Consider the following 21680-nt stretch of genomic DNA (forward strand, 5'->3'; position numbering starts at 1 on the left):
ATTTTGTTGAAAATGCACTTTCACTAAAGAAAAAAAAAACATGGAGTTTGCATGTAACATTAGTTGCACATCAACGTATACTGTTAATGTACAACTAAGGTAACTCTAGTTGAGATCGTGGTACAGTGGGGATAAGGGAATTTTCCCTTTTCCCCACTGGGGGTACAGGGAGGCTTGCCCCCCTGCATAATACTGTGTAGTGTGCTATTTTTTTTATTTACTTTTTATTGTTTTGTTCCACGAAAGTGCATTTTCAATAAAATGCACTTTCGCGGAAGTGAGTGATCGAAAATACGGTTCAATGAACCATATTTTTGATAAAGCATCATAGACTCATATATATATATATATATATATATATATATATATATATATATATATATATATATATACATATACAGAATATAGGTCATAATTGAAAAAGGTCTGAAAAGACTAGTAACCTTACCCAGTTGACAAATAAGGGGGAAAAAAACAAACAAATAAAATGAAATAAAATAAACTGATAACAAGAACTCAGAAAAATGACCAGGATGTGTTGAGCAAACCTGGAATAGACCACCAGGAACAGGTCAGCAGGTTGCAGTTGCAGCAAAAATGTTACTGTCCTGAATCCTAGTTAGAGCATTTCTTTGAGTACTTTGGGCAGACATGGAGACCATGCAATGACAGGAATAACAGGCTATAATAATAAACTGGACCAGATGAAAAACATTTAAAGGCAGAGTGGACCAGCGAGGAAAAAGCATTACCAGACCCCAGAGGAGCAAAACGTCTTCTTGCTAAAGACCAGAAGACATGAGTAGGAAAGGATTTGAGTGCATGAGATCACATTAGACAAGTTGGAACTGATTACCCTAAACTGAAAGAAAGGGGAAAGAGGAGGCATAGATAGCACATTTTAGTGACCAGCTATTTCCTGGCAATGCAAAAGTACAGAGCTGTAGCAAGGTCATCCAGTGTTCTGGGCAATCCCCAATTTGATACACCCTTGGCCAAGATCTCCTTGCTAGAGTTCATAAAACACATGGAATGTCCTTGTCATTTAAACTGCCATATTATTGATTGGCCATCAAGGATATTTACATGCCTTCACCGCTACAGCCAACCATTACTGTAGGGAGAGGTGAGCAGTCAATCTGAACATACACTGAAGAATTGATGGTGACCCCTAAATTATTGCTTAGAAGGCAACTGTCACTCTTGCTCCACCCATGCTACAGCTCTGCTAAAGTATTTCCTCACAACCCAGGCTGCAGACCTGCAGAATAAGATATCATAATGGATGATAGGAGCAAAATCCATTTAGGTATTTTATATTATGGGCCGATGAAGAAAAGGTGAGGTGTAATTCTTGGGTTTATGGCAGATAAAATGGTAATGGACTTAAAATGTGTAATACATTGGCACATTATAACCTTGTGACATAAGCAAATGTAATTTTAATTCTGGAATTACATTTTAGAAAGATCCTTCAGAGAACAACCTTAATTAATTTCTGGAAACAAGCTCAACTTAAACGACATTCATTAATATGGGAAAAGAAAGAATATGACTGTGTCACTGGTGAGCTGGTTAGTTTTATGTAACTTTATGTATTGTTAAATTATTTTATTAACTGACTACACCCACTCTACATAAACTTTTCAGTGGGGACTCAGCAGTACTGTCTGGTTACATGACCTTCTCAGAGTCACACAAGAAGTAAAAGTAGACAGAGGGACTCACAGAGTTGACTACATGATGAATCTTATTAGCGGATTATAACCTTAATCTTCTGTACTATGTTGCCAGACTGGTCAGGCTTAGAACTAAAACACTTTTAATTTGCAATTAACTCTTTAGCTTAAGAAGCAAATTCTGATGAAAAGCACATCATGAATTTTATTCTGGATATAAAATGGTACAGTCTTGATAAAAGCCTAAGACCATTTCTGAATAAAATTGATATTAAATAGGAGTCAGGAGCTGTTTTCCTTGATTTTTTAATGCCATTAGCATTGCATATAACCGAATGCTAACAAGAAAGCTAAATACTTAAAATATTGGCAGCAAATGGATTATATGTCTACATGATTACCTAGAACGAATCCAACAAAGAGTCAATTTGAACTCACTTACTTCTGAAAAGTAAAAAGCCTCTGCTCTCAAAAAAATAGATCTCAGTCTCTTCTATGTATAGTGTATGTCCTGAACTTCTGTAAAAGGTATGAAGGAAATATCATCTTCAAATATGTGTAAACCAATAACTGTCGTATCATTTGATATGCTGATGTCATTAACTGTAGTTCATAGGTGTTTACAAGGCTAACAACCACAAAACTGGCTTTAAAACTAGCCATGCATCCCAAATCTCTGACAAGTTCTGATATCCTTGTTAAGTTTAAGCAGGGGTATGGGAGATGAAACATTTACAAGCAGGGGCCTATGAAATTAACCATTTACATGTTGCCTGTGTCCACTAGAGACACAGGTAGCAAACAAGGAATGAATTTCCTGTTCCCCATCCAACTGTCCAAGTTGCACTTGAATTGGGTTAGGGAGTAACTTTGCTTCAAATGGATGGGTCACCTGTTCCATAGATGGGATCATCTCTGGGATACATACCTGTCTCTCCAGCAAGTCTTATTTATATCACAGGCAAGATTTAAGTCTTTAGAATGGGTGATTCTGGTGCTGTTTGTTTTTTGGATATGCAGGATGTCAATCAGTGTGTGGTGTCTGACAATGCCTTGTATGACAGGCATAAATCTCCCCTCAAAAGCCTGTAAGGGGCAGAATATAGGGATAGGGCCCTGAAGTAGTCTGCACAGGACATTTTACTTGCACCATGTATTCTTTTACTGAGGAACCTCATTTGATATTCCAGTTGTTGGATATGCCTGGTTAGGTCATATCCAGCAACTGGAACATTCACAGAGGTTCCTCATCCAATAATATTTCAGGCAGATAAATCTCACTACAACATGGTCTAAAGAAATAAGAACATGCATTTGTCAATACTGAATTTTGGTCTGATAAATAAAAGACTACATTAATATGACAGGAAAATGAGTGAGGGGCCAACAATGAAGTGGTGGGTAGGATAAGATGTGGTTAAAACTGTAGATAAAGCATCACACAGCAGTACAGCATTTGTATTAATGAATAAGAATCAATAAAGCATCTCTTATAAGCAAATAACTATTTATAATTGTTTAAGAAATACAACTAATCACTTCAAACAAGTTTTAACAGCTTGTGATGCCTTGGGCCAGATTCACGATGGCTTGCACGGATTCTAAGAGTAGAGTAAGACTCCATGCAGCCATCATGTCTGACGAGCGATCCAGGAAAAGCCTGTAGGGGTGTGCAAGAGAGCTCCTAAAATGGCTCTTACACGGACAGGGCCGGGACATGCAAATTACCTCAATTGCAGCTGAAAGGCTTGCAAATGAGGTAGATTTGCGATTCAGGAAACCTGAACCTGTCCGAGTAAGAGTAGTGTTATCTGCAGAAATGTACTCAGTTGACAACTGAGTACCATTCTGCAAATAGCAAAACGGAGCCGTGACAGCTCCAAATAAAGGTTGCATCCAGTAGAGGAAGCATGCCAATGGCCAAATATATGGCCATTGGCAATGTTTCCCGATGCAAAATGAAAAAAAATGAATTTATTTTTTTTCCGAGTTTCCATGTTTAAGCGTAACGCAGCTTCATGCAAATGGGCTGCGCTCTAAAAAAAACAGAAAAAGAAAAATTAAAATCCACAAATGTGGATTTTATGGGTATTTGTAATGTACAATGCAAGGCAATGGCAGGCTGAAGACAACATGGCTACCGAGTAGGGGTTGCTAAGGGGAGAACCCAGTCTAAGAGATGTAACCAAGCATTAGTAGGCAATCCTATGCAAATGAGGGTAAGGATAGTGAATCCCAAGTCTACATAGCAAATGAGCACAGTCAGTGGAGTGTAAGACTAGGATAAGGGGAGTAACAGAGTAGGATATAGGTGACATCAGGAGTGGGTATGTATGAAAGAAGATAAGCTCATTGGAGCAGAGTGGCATGTGTTAGCTGTCAGTTGCTCATCACTGGAAGAGGTGTGTCATCAGGTATCCTAGCTAAAGTCAAGAAATAGAAGGTGCACACTGTGGATATCACTAAAGTTTCTTGTAAAACTGCTTGCAAAGTGTATGCGCATGTGTGCGAGCCTGTAAACCCAAGTAAGACAGTGTGACCGCATGTAAGCGTGAATGCACGCATTTAAGCCGGAGTAAGCATGTATAAGGCAGGTTACAGTATTGTGAGCATGTTTGCACTGGTGTGCGCGCATTTAAGCAGGAATTAGCTAATGTAACTCCGTCTAAGCCTGTGTGCGTGCGTGTTATCACGTGTACGCATGTCTGCACTAGTGTGCATGGTGCAGCCCCCCTGAGGAAATGGAAAGAGAAAAGGAAGCACAACAAACAGTAGGAAGTTAACCAGGGAGAGTCAGCAGAGCTAGCAGGTGGAAATAATCAGAATCAGGCAATTACACAGGCAGTAAACCAGCCCAGCCCAGCACTTAAAACTCTGCAAACAACTTTTCACCATGTATTGCTCAGAGACACTGCAGCACTGCAGTAAGCTAAAAGAAGTGAATACTGAAAAGGCTTAAGTGAGACAAAGAAATGTTAGGGGCTGCCATTGCTGTCATAAACTGATATATGCAACATGCTGAGGGTGATGACAATGGGAATGCTGCCAACTAACCCCCAGTGAGGAGACGGAGAAGAGTGTACAGGCCCAGGGTAACCTACCAGGGGCTACATGAGCTGGAGATAGTGGAGCGCTATAGAGTGGACAGAGACCTCATGCAGCAAATTGTTGAGCTGTGCAGGCCACACCTCACACACAGAACCAACAGAGGGGAACCCATTCCAGTGGAAACCAAGGTATGCGTTGGCCTACGAATATTAGCAACGGGTAGCTTCCAGAGACCAACAGGTGATATGATGGGGATATCACAGGCATCAGCATCCAGGGTACTGCACCAGTTTCTGGATGCCATGTCAGCACTTGTCAGTGATCATGTATATTTCCCCAATTCCTGTGAGGTATTGGCCAGCAATATGCGTCTCTTCCAGCAAATAGCGGAATAACCTGAGGTAGTGGGTGCAATAGACTGCACACAAATATGCATCAAACACCAGCCGGTGAGCGGGGTAGGACCTACTTCAACCGCAAGGGCTTCCCCTCCATCAACTGTCCGGTTGTGTGTGATGCCCAGGGCATAATACTGAATGTGTGTGCTGGCTGCCCTGAAAGCTACCATGATTCCCATATCTGGCATCTGACGCAGCTGTACCAGACATTTGCCAATGGGGACATCCCACATGGTCACCTAGTGGGGGATGCTGGCTATGCACTGGAGCCGTGGCTGATGACACCCATCAGAAATGCACACACACCTGAACAGGAACGCCATAATGAGGCACACGCACAAACACGAAATATAATCGAGCGTGTGTTTGGGCTGCTCAAGTCACAGTTCCGGTGCCTGGACACATCTGGTGGAGCCTTGCAGTACTCACCAACTACATGTACCCAAATTGTCATGGTATGTGCTATGCTACATAATATGATCCTGCGAAAACAGGTGCAGCAGGACCAGCATAGGCCTGGGCCAAACAACCCCCCACCATTGCCAAGGTCATCACAGGCAGAGCGTGACTTGGAGGAGGAACAACCTGAGCCTGCCCCAGTAGGCAGAAGGAGGCATGCCCAGTATGCTTTGGCCTTGGCAAAGAGGCAACACATAGCACATACACTGGCTCAGTAGGAACCCTGGAAATGATACCTCTCTCTGACCCGCACATATAGAAAAAGGGATGCCTAAGTTGACACTACCTACTTCAAACATGTACAGGGAGTGTAGTATGTGCATCTGACATAGGCAGCCCTGCAGCACCACCTGAGGCATGATTGCCATGTGTCAAGCAATTTAAGGTAGTGCTAAACAGTATTTACCACCATGTAGTATATGCAAACAGAATACACACACCAACTAGTACAACTGTGGTCAGTGTTGAGTAATATTGGGCAATGTCCAGTAAAGTTGGTGAATATACAGCAATGTTGGACAACCCTGGTCTAAGTAGGGCATAGCAGAACAAAAGCCAACATGCTCATATTTGCTTAACTGGCCCTTAAGCAGTCTGTTCTGCTCAGTATAGAAATATAAAGCCGTGATGGTCCTCGAACCCAGGATACTATGCACTATAGTTAATGTACTGAACCACTAAACCATGACAGCATTGTACTGCTCCAGCCAGTATGAAGGGATGTTGATAAGTCTATGCAAAGTATCTCATGGAAACCCTGCAGGCACAGCATAATCCCTGTTGAGTTATGACACAAAGGTGAGTCCTGCAGTAAGAACAGAACTTGACTTCCAACACAAACAGTATAAATGTTAATATTGGCCATGTTCACACACATCCAGAAATGTAGTGGACTTCAGATCACAACATTCTGAAAGGTCACACTGGGTATGCTCACACACTTGAATAAATGAGACATATGTCTGGCAACAAAACATGGAAAGCCTGAACTGGGCATGCTCACACACTTAGGCCATGTCTGACTACAGCAGTGGGCCACACATATCTGGCAGTTGCATGTGTTAACCCAGGAACCTCTCACTATCCATAAATCTGCCCTGGGCACACAGTTACATGACAACAGACACTTATATAATATAGTGGAACCCTGTCATGATCAAACATGTTCCACAGTTACCTAAGTTGTTCATAGAAACTGGGAAAGCAAAGACGATAAAGACCTGCAAACAGTATCAGCAATAAATATTGTGCATTCCGAGCAGAAGCATAGGTTCAGAGGTCGATAGTAGGCTATCTGCCCTAGGGTATGTACAAGCCTAGCCAGAGTGTGTTTGACTTTTGCAGCCCTGTCAGAGTACTATACTGTGCCAGTGAATAGTAGGTCACACAAGATAGCCCATGTACCTTTAGGCTAGTGTGCCTCTGTGTAGCAGGGACACAGAAGATATCCCATGGATAAACATACGATCACCCATACAGCTGTCAAGATGTCCCCTGTAGGTGGTTAGTAGGTGGCTCTGCCTATGTGAAACTGTGATCACAATCTGGAGTGAGTGGAGGCCCTGGGAAAAGAATCTGTCCCTCCAGCATGTCCTATTAACATCTGTGCTGAGGTATATGTCCCTGGAGTATGTAGCTACAAGGGAGTTGGATATCCTGAGGTGGATGGAGCATGTCCATTAATTCTGGGTGGGGTATTACTGCAAACAACAGGCACACATCATATCCGAGTAGGTGGTAAGCAACTGAGTAGAGTTGGAGTTACTGCATCTGAACTGTGCAGGTCATCTGTGTGAGTCCCTGCATCTGCTTGGTGCGAAACTTATAGGTTCATAGGTTCATAGGTAGATACTAGGCCATTTGCCCTAGGGCATTTATAAGCCTAGCCAGAGTGTATTTGGCGTCCATCTCCCTATTAGATTAGTCTACTGTGCCTCTGTAAATTAGGTCACAGAAGGTACCCTTTAAGATTAGTTTGCTGTGCCTCTGTCTAGCCGAGACACAGAAGAGATCCCAGGGGTGAATTTGCGATTTCCCATCCATGTGTCCAGATTTGGCTTGAAGAGGGTCAGCAAGGGGCTATGTCTAATATGAATTGGGATTCTATTCCAGAGTGAGGGGAGCCTCTGGGAAATTAATCTGTCCCTCCAGCATGTCCTTTTTATTCTTGTGCTGAGGTTTAAGTCCCTGGAGCGTGTATCTCTAAGGGACTTGGATTTTTGAGGTGGAGCATGTCCATTAATTCTGGCTTTGACATGGCTTTGTATGTCAGGCATAGATTGCCTCTGAGTAGGCAGTAAGCAACTGAGTAGAGCTGGAGTTTCCTTAGTTGAGCTGCATATGACATCTGTTTGTAGCCCATGATCCTCTTGGAGAGGTACTTTTGGGTCTCTCCAGGTGCTGCAGGTGTCAGGTAAGGTACATCCCAAAAGGGCCATTGTATTCAAGTATGGGGCTGATGACTGATGAGTAGAGGGGCACAATGACCTCTCTTGATGTAGATGCGAACCCTTTCGTGATAAGGTGGCATATATAGAAGGAGAGATTACTATCAACATTGGTCCCCAAATCTCAAATTACTACTTCTGCACTTAATGGATTACCACCTATGTGGTAATTTGTGTGCACCTTGTTTTTCACAAAGGGGATGACTATGCACTTTTTAGCATGTAGCTCGAGCTTGTGGCTCTGGCACCAAACATCCATCTCTGTGAGACCCTTCTGGAGGAAGCTTGTGTCAGTTGGAGAGTCGATTATGGCCCCCAGTTTGCAGTCATCTGTGAACCTTGTCAGCCATAATCCCCCCGTGTTAGCCTGAACCTCAGAGAAGTATATACCGAACCAGAGAGGTCCCAGAACTGAGCCCTGTGGGATGCCACTTGTAACTGGTTTGTATTCGGACATGGCACCTGCGATTCTGACCATGTGGGTTCTATCCCTGAGCCAGTTTGCAACCCATCTTGTGATATAGGGGTTGATATTTAAGCTGTTAAGGTTATGTATGATTTACGAGTGGGGTATTGTGTTGAACATTTTTGCGAGGTCCAGGTAGGCTGTGTGGACTACCTTGCCCTCATCCATAGCTTTGGTAACTGTTTCAAAGAAATCAACTAAGTTTGAGAGGCAAGATCTGCCCTTAACAAAGCCAAATTGGGTAGGGTCCAGTGTCTGGAGGCTTCCAATGTCTTTGTTTATGAGTTCCATGATAATACGCTCCATAGCTGTACAGACCAGACTAGTCAGGCTTATGGGGCGATAGTTCCCAGGGTCTGTTGTGGCACCACCTTTGTGGAGTGGAACCACTGTAGCTGTACACCATTATTCGGGTACATATCCTGTAGTAAGGCTAAGTTTGAACAGTGACTTAATGTGAGGGTTCAGTTCTTCTTGGAGCTTGTGTAAGACACAGCCTGGGACACTGTCCGGTCCCATAGCTGCTGTGTTTTTTGCTTTGGCGAGAGCAGTCTTCACCTGTGCATCTGTGATGTCAGGGAGGTTACATTCAGTTGGGATATGCATTTGTTCCTTTGTGGGTGAAGGGGGGAGAGGTTTGTGCTGAATCTGTCTGCCAGGATGTTGGCTTTCGGTAGTTTCGGTATATTTTGTACCATTATGCAACAATTCAGAGCATATCTGAGAGTTTCCACCCATATTATGGACATAACTAAAGACGGACTTGTGATTATCTTTAGTGTCTAGGGCAATTTCCCTTTGGAAACTGGCCTTTGATGATTTTATGAGGTATCGAAGTTTCTTGCTAATACTGATCAGAGATGCCTTCCATTTTTGGGATTTTGCTCTGTCATGTAGTATCTTCCTCCTTCTGTTGTATAGCTTATTTATGGCTGGGGTCCACCAAACAGGTCTCCTGTTTTTTGGATTAGTGAGTCTTCATTTTATTTGGGATAGCACGATCCATGCATTCCTGCAGGTGCTCATAGAATGCATTTGTAAAGGATTCTGCGGATTGGCCTGTATTATCCTATGGCCCATGGCCTTTGAAGGATTCCACCTCAGTCTTGAGAAGTGCAAAGTTGGTGTTTGAGAAATTCTATACAGTGATTTCCTTGGCTGGGGGTGGGGACGGGATATGGATGTCCATGGAAATTTGTTAATGGTCTGATCTTAACAATGAGGGGTTTACCTCTGGTGTGGAACATAGAGTCCCCATGTTGGTGATGACCAGGTCCAATATGTTGTTCCCTCTTGTGGGAGGGGTGACCAGTTGTTCCATCGCATTACAGTTTATAACTTCAAGGAACCGTTGGGCGAGTGTGTTTGGGCATGAGTAGTTGTTGTAGTCAATGTTTGGGTAGTTGAAGTCACCCAATAACATAGTTTTAGGAGAAACCTTGATATTCTGCAGTGTTCTCAGGAATGCCAAGTGGGGTTCCTGTAATAGGGAGGGTGTTCTGTAGCAGGCTACAAACTGAAAGGCAGTTTGGCCTGCTGTTAGTTGCACATGGATGGTTTCTGATGCTTCGTGCAGTGCCACTAACCTGGAGGTGTAGGTATCTTTGATGAATATAGATACTACCCCTCCTTTTGTGCTTTGGTCCGAGTTTTGTGTGTGAAACGCATGGTATGAGTTATAACCTGGTAGTGCTGGGGTGCTCTCAAGAGCCTTGAACCAGGTTTCTGTTACTGCACAGACATCGATATTCTCCATACTGAGGAGAGCCTCAAGTGGGTGCATCTTGAGGTTTAGACATCTGGCACTGAGTAGCATTACCTTTAGATTTTGTATCCTTGGGTTGTCTATGGAGGTGTGTTTGTTCTTTGTGCCTTGCCTAAAAAATGCACTATGGGGGTGGCAAGAGGCATGGCCAGTATACGAAAGCCTAAGGGTGACAGGTGCAAGCCATCCCTAGCGAAGCAACGTGGCTTGTCAAGCATGTCATCCCAGGTTGACAGACACTGGATCCCCATTGAATGACATCAATACTGTAGACAATTGTTGAAACTGATCATTTTGTCTTTATACTCTGGCATCATTCTTGGTGAGGGCAAGATGCTACCCAAGGTCAGGGTCATACCAGCCTGGGTTACATGATCAGAGAGCTGCTCTATGCCTCATTTCTTGTAGTCCAGGGAGGTACGTCTCACCTGCATGGACAATGACGGAGTCATACTTGTACCTGCTTTGGAGTGACCTGAGTGCTTGCGTTATGTGGTGGATCCTGCCACCTGACAGGCAGCTTACAGTGACCTTCTCCTTGTTCAGTCAGTTGAGTGGGATGTCAGTGTGCCGGACAATAGAGTCCCCTACAACAAGTGTATTTGTTGTGTTGTTTGGCCTTAAGGGCTGTGACTGTGAGGCACACTGATTTTGTGAGATATGTGATTTGTGGGTATTGTTGAGGGGTGGCTGTTGCTTGGGTATCTGTGGTCAGTACAGTTGCTGCAGGTGTTGGGTAAGGTACACCCCAAAGGTGGCATTGTAACCAGGCACGGTTGTTATTAGTATAGGGGCACAATGACATCACACAATCTAGATGTGAAACCATATGGGATAAGGTTGCTTATATAGAAGGTCTGTCCAACCACTGTGGCAATGTGAATGTCAAAGGTGACAGTACGAACAAGTCATGTCCCCAGTCACCTAACAACACTTACCATATGTAATGGAGTACTACCTATGTGTTAATGTGTGGGCATGTTGTTATTCCCAAAGGGGATGACTATGCAACTAATGGCATTTAGCTGTAGGCCATGGCTCAGGCACCAGTCATCCATCTCTGTGAGACCCTGTTGGAGTATGCATGTGGCAGCTGGAGAGGTGATCATGGCACCCAGTATGCAGTCAAGTATGAACAAGGTCAGCCATATTCCCCCTGTGGTAGCCTGTAATTCAGACAAATATATACTGAACAAGAGAGGTCCCAGGACTGATCCGTGTGGGATGCCACGTGTAACTGGTGTATAGTAAGACATGGCACCTGCAATTCTGACCATGTGGATGCTATCCCTGATCCAGGTAGCAATCCATCATGAGAGATATGTGTCCATATCAATGCTGGTGAGCCTATACATAATGGCCCAGTGGGTTATTGTGTGGAAGGGTTTAGCAAGCTTCAGGTAGGCTGCATGTACAATTGTCCCTATGTTGATGGACCTGTTAAATGTCAAAAGTATGCAAACATGTTCAAGAGGCAAGATCTGCCCACAACAACACTGAAATGTGTAGGACACAGTGTGTGTAGTTTCCTGATGTCTATGTGTAAGAGTCCTATGACAATACACTCCATAGCTTTGCATAACAGGATAGTTAGGCTTATAGGGCAATATTGTCTGTGGTCTGTTCTGGCACCAACTATGTGGAGTGGGAACACTGTTGCTGTATGCCATTCCGTGGGTACATATCCTGTAGTAACTCCAATATTGCACAGTGATGTAATGTGAGGGTTACGTCTGTCATGAAGCTCATGTAAGATGCAGGCCCGGACACCAACTGGTCACATTGATGCTGTAATGTATGCTTTGGGGAGGGCAGCACTCACCTGTTACTGTGTGGTGTCAGGGAGGTTACACTCTGTTGGGATGCATAGTTACTCCCTAGAGGGGATGGGGGGAGACATCTGCACTGAACCTGTTTGCTAGGATGTTGGCTATGCCAGTGGGTTCAGGGTAAGTGTAGTCAGTACGCAGTAACTCACAGCATATCAGTGAGTGTCCACCCAGGTTCCTGACCTAACAGACAAAGGCCTTGTGATAGTCCTACTTGTTTGGTGCAATTGTCCGTGAGAAGAAGACCTTAGATAAGTACATGAGTGATCATAGCTGTCTGCTAGTACAGATCACAGATGCTTCTTCCCATCTGGGATTGTGCTTTATCATGTAGTAGCTTCCTCCTGACATTGTACAGCTCATTAATGGCTGGTGTCTACCAGACAGGTCCCCTGCCATTGGAGGAGTGAGTCTTGTTGTTATTTGGGGTAGCACAATCCATGCAGTCCACTAGGAGTCCATAGAATGTGTATGTAAAGGATTCAGCAGTCGGAGCTGTATTTCACACTGTCTCAAGCTCTCTGAAGGATACCACCTTGCTTTGGTGAAATGAGACGTTGGCTCATCAGAAGTTCACCAAGATTACCCAGGATGGGTGTGTGGAGTGTATATGTATGTCCAGTGAGATAGATGTATGTTCCAACCGTACGAATGAGGGGTATATTGCTGGTGTGTAACATAGAGTCCCCATGTTGGTGATGATCAGGTCCAATATGTATTCCCCTTTGTGGCTGTGGTGACTGGTTGTGCCATAGCATATGAATGTACAAATTGTAGTGACTGTAGGGCGAGGTTGTTGCGGCTTGAGTAGTATCCCCAGTCAATATTCATGTATCTGATGTCACCCAATATAATGGTGTTTGTAGAAACCATCATATCCCCCACTGTTCCCAGGAAAGCCGAGTGTGGTTCCTGAGTATGGGAGGGTGGTCTCTAGTAGGCAACAAACTGAAAGGCAGTTTCGAACAATGGTAGTTGTATATGTATGGTCTGTGATGCTTACTGCAGTGCCACTAACCCGGAGGTGTGTGTATCTGTGATGTATAGGAATACACCCCCTAGTTGTGTTGTCCGTTCCAAGTCCTGAGGTCAGAAAGCATGGAATGAAACATAACCTGGTAGTGCTGGTGTGCATATGTGACCCTGAACTAGGCATCTGTTAGTGCACATATATTGCTATCCCCCATACTGCGGGGAGTCCTGAGTGGCCGCAATATGAGGGTAACACATCTGGTGTTGAGCAGCATTACCCTTAGTGTTATTTAACCTGTAATGTCTATGTAGTTGGGTTTGTCTTTTGAGCCCTGCTCAACAAATGCACTATGGTGGTAGCAAGAGCCTTAGCCAGCATTCAAAGGTCCAAGGGTGAGGTGCAAGCTGTCCATAGTGAAGCTACGTGGCATGTTGAGCATGTCACCACAGGCTGACAGACACTGTATCCCCTATGATTGACACCAATCTGTTAGCCAAGTGTTAAACGTGATATGTTTGTCTGTATACTGTGACATCATACTTAGTGGGTGTAAGATGCTAGACAAGGTCAGGGTCATACTGGCCTGGGCTACATGATGACACTGTTCCTCCATGTACCATGCCATGTGGTCCAGGGAGTAACATCTGAGGCTTTACGCAGAAGCATGGACAGTGATGGTGCCAGTCCTATACTTGCTTTGTAGTGACCTGACTGCATGTGTTATGTGGCAGATCCTGGCATATGACAGACAGCACAAAGGGACTATTCCCTTGTATGGGCTGATGAGTGGTACATCAGTGTGTCTGACAATAAGTGTCGCCTATCACAAGTGTATTATGTGTGTTGTGTAGCCCGAAGGCAAGTGACTGTGTGGCACACTGACATTTTGAACTATATGAGATGTGGGAATTGTAGTGGGGTAGCAGTTGTGTGTGTGCCTGCTGTGGAGGTCTCTGCTGCTTAGGCAGAGTTCATTTACAGCATCCAAGTATGTGTATGTGTGATAATGTGGTTTGAGTGCTGTCGCCAGAGGATATGTGAGACTGATATGTGGTGTGTGTGGTTATCTTCACCACCTGACAGACTATGCCAGTCATGGGTCGAGAGAGTTCAGCACCCTGTATGTCTCTATAGGTGCATCTCACACATATATCTGGGTTTGTTGTGAGGAGGAGAGTCTTGTCTGTGTACATGAGGCAGATGTGACATTGTGTCTACATCACAATATTCACCAGCTGGACTGGAGAGTGCACACAAAGCCGACCTCTGGACATGCCAGGATATCATCATGACATACTCTGTAGCCAGATGACAAAGGATCAGTAGGGTGTTAAGTGTGTAAAGGAGTATAACAGGGATTAGTGCTCAGGTTTGTTGGTGTTCTGTAAAGAGTAGCTGCGAAGGAGTCCAGACTGAATCATGACACCTCCGACAGCTATGTCATATATAGCAATGTACACACATATATGTCATGAGTCAGGGCAACTGTACCTGACTGATAATGCCGACATCCTGACAGACAGGCCCATATATACTTACCCACCTCCCACCGACGATAGTCCATATCATCATACCAGGAGATATCACATGTAGAATGGATGAACAGCTTACCCCAATGCTAAAAGCATGGCATCAAGTGGACTACATTGATTCCCAATATGTGTCATGCATAAACTACAGAACAAACAGATCCTGCACCTGAACAGTCAGCTGAACCTCCCTCCTACACAGGATGTGGAACCATTGAATGTGTTGCAGCAACATATGGCACTCCACACAAGTGTTGGTGCACAACACACCATGGGATGTACAGTCCAGTATGCCTATGAAGTATGATCTGCAAGCCATGGAGTCCATCATGGTTGAAGTCATAAACCGAGCTATTTGAAGCTGACATACACACAACCCTACTAACCGTGGTATGTTCATGTGCGGATCATGGTTCCCAAACATGCTAGACTGTTTGCAAGGCAGCCACACAGGACATACATCACTGAACACAGCTACACATGTCTCACATACACTTTGAATAGCCCTTTATCAACATCCCAGACACATGTAGTACCCACAAAACCAACAAGCTGTGCATAAATATGTGTTGACATATGAAGGAATGTCGATGTGTCCACAGATAGATCACACAAGGTAAGGATTATGAGTTTCTGTTCCAGCTGTTGACACCTGATGACCCACATGGACTATTCCTGGAATGGCATAAAACAAAGTGTACACACATTACCATGTCCAGTCTGATGATGGCACCACCCTAGAAATACAGATGTAGAAGGGAAACCATCCAGTAAAGCAAATAGCGTGCTGCGCTAATGCATCTCTCTCTAGTATCATTCCCTAGTTAGGTAGGGGCTTGAATCCTGCAAATGCTGACTGTGTGTGGGGGATGTGTGTGCAATTCTTTTTGAAAGGAGTGGCCTTTTTGAAGACTGGGAAAACACACCACAGATGTACATTCCTCTTTGGAAAGACTGATGATGTCACCACCCTAGAAATACAGATAGAGAAGGGGAACCACCCAATAAAACAAATAGCGTGCTGTGCTAATGCATCTCTCTCTAGTATCAAAACCTAGTTAGGTAGGGGTTTGAATCCTGCAAGTTCTGTTTATGTGTGGGGGGTGTGTGCAATTCTTTTTGAAAGGAGTGGCCTTTTTGAAGACTGGGAAAACACACCACAGATGTACATTCTTCTTTGGAAAGACTGATGATGTCACCACCCTAGAAATACAGATGGACAAGAGAAACTCCCCAGTAAAGCAAATAGCGCGCTGTGCTAATGGGTATTTCTCTAGTATCATAACATAGCTAGGTAGTGGTTTGAATCCTGCAAATGCTGACTGTGTTTGTATGTATGTGCAATTCGTTTTGAAAGGAGTGGCCTTTTTGAAGACTGGGAAAACACACCACAGATGTACATTCCTCTTTCGAAAGACTGATGATGTCAACAACCTAGAAATACAGACGGAGAAGGGAAACCACCCAGTAAAGCAAATAGCGTGCTGCGCTAATGCTTCATTCTATAGATAGGTAGGGGTTTAAATCCTGCAAACACTGACTGGCTGTGTGTATGTGTGTGCAATTCTCTTTGAAAGGAGTGGCTTGTGTAGGATATGTGTCTCATCCAGGGAATGGATTGTAGGCCACTGCATGCATTACCAGATGTGGATGGACACATCCCTAGTGTGTTTGCATGTACCTAAGGGGGCTATATGCCAAACAGGTGTGGACACAGGAATGGGTGGCGGTAATTACCACTGGTTAGTGTTATAGTGTAGCACCGGAAGGATAAAACTGTTACTGAGTTCCCTACAACAGTGTGTCATTTGTCAGGACAACATCCAATGATTGCTTATAGTCATGCTGTTGAGGTCATGTATACTACCAGACCACAAATCATTGACAGATACTAACAGTATCACCCACAGCATGGTGTCTACCCATGTCATACACACATGTCTACCCATGTTAGAACATAACTGTAGTAGAATGCATACTGGCCATTGAAAGATACTGTGACATGTTCACTATGTGTACAACAGGGTATGCCACATGTCCCATGTGTCCACTATGCACGTACATACAGATAGTGTGCACCCACCATGTTCACAGATGTACACTTGCTAATCTGTAATGCACACATCACACACATACTGTCCACTCACTAACACATGCTGGCAATATATTACATGTCAGCCAAGTGGTACATGGGTGGACAATACATAGTCAGACCTAACAGTGGTGTTAACAATGCTACATTGACAATCAGAGCTTTGATGAATAATGTCTGCTGAGATATACCTACAAGGATGTCATTACACTTTCCTGTTGACAACTTGCTAATATTGCTACACTGCTATAGTGTCACCCTGTGCATCAGCACCATGTTAGCCTGTTCCTCCATCAATGTTACAGATGACAGGAGGCGACACAGGTATCATCATATGCACAGGGCATTTTATTGTTTGCCAGAGCCTGACATTGACCTATCCAATCGACATCCAAACAAAAAGAGGTAGATACTCCAAGACAATCGAAGCCAACCAGGAACTGCAAACCAAAGTTGAAGTAAAAATCCTTTTATTCTTAAGAACAGTAAGCGCTTTCGCGTTGCTCAGAACGCTTCATCAGACTTTAATAAAAAACAAATGTGCTTACTCCACTTAAATATTCAGAACCAACCAATAAAATATGTACATTCAAAGCAACCAGTAAGAACAGTAGAAGTTGTCACATGAAAAGCATTCCTAAAAAACATTTTTATATATCAAAACAACCAATAAAGACAATATAAGTTGTCACATGAAAAGCATTTCTAAAAAACATTTTTAAAAAGTGTATGAACAGTAAACAAAAAGGTACACAAATAGTAAACATAAAGGGGGGTTAAAGATCCCACTAGAGAAAAATATAAATAATATATATATATATATATTATAATTAAAACTCTATATGAAAAAACACATATTATAGTATTTATATATAGCTATAACAATATGTGTGTGTATATAGGAAAGAACAAATACATTCATCGTACTTCTATGTCAATATATATATATATATATATATATATATATATATATATATATATATATATAATGTGTCTACTAACGTCTGAATGGCCTATCTATCAAGAAGGGTTTCAAGGACAGTTTATCATTAAGGCCATGCCCTTTATCAGCTCTAAACTTAATGATCCATTTAACCTCTTCTTTCTCAGTGGTATTGTTAATGTTACCCAACCTTTCAGTTACCTGTAGGTGTCCTATAACCATAAAACTAAAAATATGTGTAGATCCATTGTGTATAACATGTCTAGCTAGGGCATTTCCTTCATTTTCTTTGTGAATAGCATAGACATGTTCTCTAATTCTTTCTCTCAGAGTTCTATTGGTTTTTCCCACATAGAAGCTCTGGCATTTTTTACATACAGCTAAATATATAACATTTCTAGATCTACAATCTGCATAGTCATTGAACTCATATTTAATATTACTATCAGGGTGTATAAATACATTGGAGTTCATGATAAAATCACATTGGTTACAATTCCTACATGCGTATGTACCTTTCCTATGTGAAATAATCTTATTGCTGTTATTTCTTTCATAGCATAACAAATGTTTAAGGGATTTTGTGTTCTTATAACTAATGCAGGCCTATCACCCACTATTTCCTTGATGTCATCATCTAATAATAAAATATTCCAATTCTTCTTTATTATATCAACAACAGAATTATTGGTGTTAGTATAAGGAATTGATAGCCTTTTTCTCCTATCTCTCTTCCTAGTTGGACGCTCATACATAGTGCTATCATTCTTAATAAAAGGTGATGCTATCCGCTCACTGCATGTTTCTTGTATCACTAGTAAATCCTTATTAAGATATCCTCTATCAATGAATTCTTGCTGCATGGTATGAACTGATAGAGATAAAGCATCATCCTCACTTATGATACATGAATGACGTATCAATTGATTTTTTACAATGTTCTTATGGATATGTGGAGGGTGCATACTAGTCCTATGTAGAATAGCATTTCTTCTACAGGGTTTTTTGTAAATATCTGTTGTTAAACGACCTCTGTCTAAAATTAATGTAACATCTAGGAAATCTATTTTAGTGGGTGAAGTTGTAATAGTCAAAATTAGGAAAGTAGTAGTTCCATTGATATATAACATAAACTCTTCTAAAGTTTCTTTATCTCCTTCCCAAATCAGAAAAATATCATCCACAAAACGTCTGTAATGCCTAATATGACTCGAAAAACTCATATGCTCTAATATATAAGTGACCTCCCAATATGCCAATACAAGATTGGCATATGAGTTGGCGCAGGATGTCCCCATCGCCACACCTTTAGTCTGCAGGTAGTATTCACCATTGAACAAAAACACATTGTTGTTTAAAACAATCTCCAATAACATAGTAATCTTTATAACCACATTGTTGCTCATTCCTTTACTCATCAGAAATAATCTCAAATAATCTAGTCCTACATCATTAGGTATACAAGTGAACAGGGAGGCAACATCTAAAGTTACTAAAATATCAGGCTGTGATGGATCATTATTGCCATTATAAACTGATAAAGTTTCAAGAAATTGTTTAGTATCTCGTAAAATAGAACTGGTGGAGTCTACTATGGGTCTAAGTGTCTTCTCTAAAAAAATTGAGATACTTTCAGTTATCCATCCTCGACCTGACACTATGGGTCTGAGTGGAGGATTAGTCATGGTTTTGTGTATCTTAGGCAAGCCTCTAATGACCGGTATAACTGGATTCTCTATCAAAAAATATTTATATAGATTTTCATCAATGACATCACACATTAGCATGTCATATAAATCTGCATGCACAGAGCTAATCAACCTATTCAAGCCCGGCTTATCTAACTTTTTATATGTAGATTCATCAGACAACATTTCAAGCATAGTGTCATTATAATAACTACTATCCAACAACACAATTGCTCCACCCTTATCTGCTGGTCTTATTGTTATATTTACATTTTTCTGTAACACAAATAATGCCGCTCTCTCTTCACTGGATAGATTATAAAATTCAGGTCTCTTATCATTGCTTTCAAAATACTTCAACAAATCATTTGTACAAGCTCTTTCAAAGCTTTCTAAAAAAGGATGTAAATTAGGAATGATCACAGAAGGTTTTTTAAAAATATTATCTACAGTATTACTTGCAGTACCATTATCAAAAAGCATTCCCAGTGCTACATTTCTAGTAAATTGCTTAATGTCTATTATAAGCTCACTAACATCCACTTCCTGCGAAGGGATGAAGGATAAACCTTTACTTAACTACTTAACAACTTACTTTCAAACTCTGTCAGTGTATACTGTGATAAATTAACCACTAAGTCCGTATCACAGGTTTCAGAGCTTTTTTCTGGAACTCGAACGGTCCTCCTGAGATTTTCCTCTTCCTGGATTTCTGGTGTGGACTCCAGGACTGTCTCTGTTCCATGTGAAAAGGGAGTGGAAAAACGAGAGTGGAATCTTCCCTCATTTGCGTGCCTGTTTCTATTCCTGTTGCTGTGACAGTTTTTCTACGAACAACTTGTTCAGCAGTCGATGTAGTAGCTTGAAAGCTGCTGGTTATAGAAGAATGCACGTTGGATTCTCTAGTCGAGTGTTCAGCGCTAACAGGAAGAGCAGGCGCTGTACAGGAAATGGAGGGTGTAATTAGATCCACGCTCACGAGCAAGGGTGCTTCAATGGGATGATGTGTCTCAGCAATAGTGTTCCTGAAGGACTCCCTCGGCAAAGAAAAGACATTCCCCTTCGAGAAATCCGAACAATCTCTTAACATTTTCTTTTTCTTGGCCAAAAGAAGCTTATGGTCTAATGATTGCAAAGTACTGGTTATTTCTGCAAAGAAATCACGTTTCTGCAAATCTGTTAGAATTCTAACTAGTTTATTTTCTATCATTTGTACCTCTTTTTGTAGCTCCAGTTCAATGTATGAGTATTGTTCCACTAAAAGTCTCATATACCCAAAGCTGGTTTCCAAATTCAGCTGTTGCCATTTGGAAAGCAGATCAGGATAGGTAGAGCCAAAAGTGGGCATTTTGAGTATACGTAGCCCTCTAGGTACTATTTTAAATTGAATGCAGGCTTCCATATGTTTCTTTTGCCACTGTATATTCTTGATTTTACTCATGATATCCTCCAGTCTCTTCATTAATTGCATGGTATCTATCTGTAAACCTGCATCTGTATGTTTTCTAGCTGCTTTTGCTAATTCCATATATGACAATTTCAGTAAAGGGTTATTACTCACAAAAATCAGTTTCATTAATTCAGATGCTGTAGATTCTGCTGCTTCATCATTTATATTCCTGGTTTCTTCTGTCATGTCCCCGATGTGAATAAAAAGGGCAATATATTGGAAAAAGAGACACAAAACAGGGTAAGGTATCACCTCATACGAATAAAATGAAGTCCAAACAAAAAGAGGTAGATATTCCAAGACAATCGAAGCCAACCAGGAACTGCAAACCAAAGTTGAAGTAAAAATCCTTTTATGAAGAAGAGGTTAAATGGATGATTAAGTTTAGAGCTGATAAAGGGCATGGCCTTAATGATAAACTGTCCTTGAAACCCTTCTTGATAGATAGGCCATTCAGACATTAGTAGACACAATATATATATATATATATATATATATATATATATATATATATATTGACATAGAAGTACGATGAATGTATTTGTTCTTTCCTATACACACACATATTGTTATAGCTATATATAAATACTATAATATGTGTTTTTTCATATAGAGTTTTAATTATAATATATATATATATATATATATTATTTATATTTTTCTCTAGTGGGATCTTTAACCCCCCCCCCCCTTTATGTTTGCTATTTGTGTACCTTTTTGTTTACTGTTCATACACTTTTTAAAAATGTTTTTTAGAAATGCTTTTCATGTGACAACTTATATTGTATTTATTGGTTGTTTTGATATATAAAAATGTTTTTTAGAAATGCTTTTCATGTGACAACTTCTACTGTTCTTACTGGTTGCTTTGAATGTACATATTTTATTGGTTGGTTCTGAATATTTAAGTGGAG

Source organism: Protopterus annectens, chromosome 4.part1 (assembly GCF_019279795.1).
Source record: "Protopterus annectens isolate FY-2018-M chromosome 4.part1, PAN1.0, whole genome shotgun sequence".
Classification (NCBI taxonomy): Eukaryota; Metazoa; Chordata; order Ceratodontiformes; family Protopteridae; genus Protopterus; species Protopterus annectens.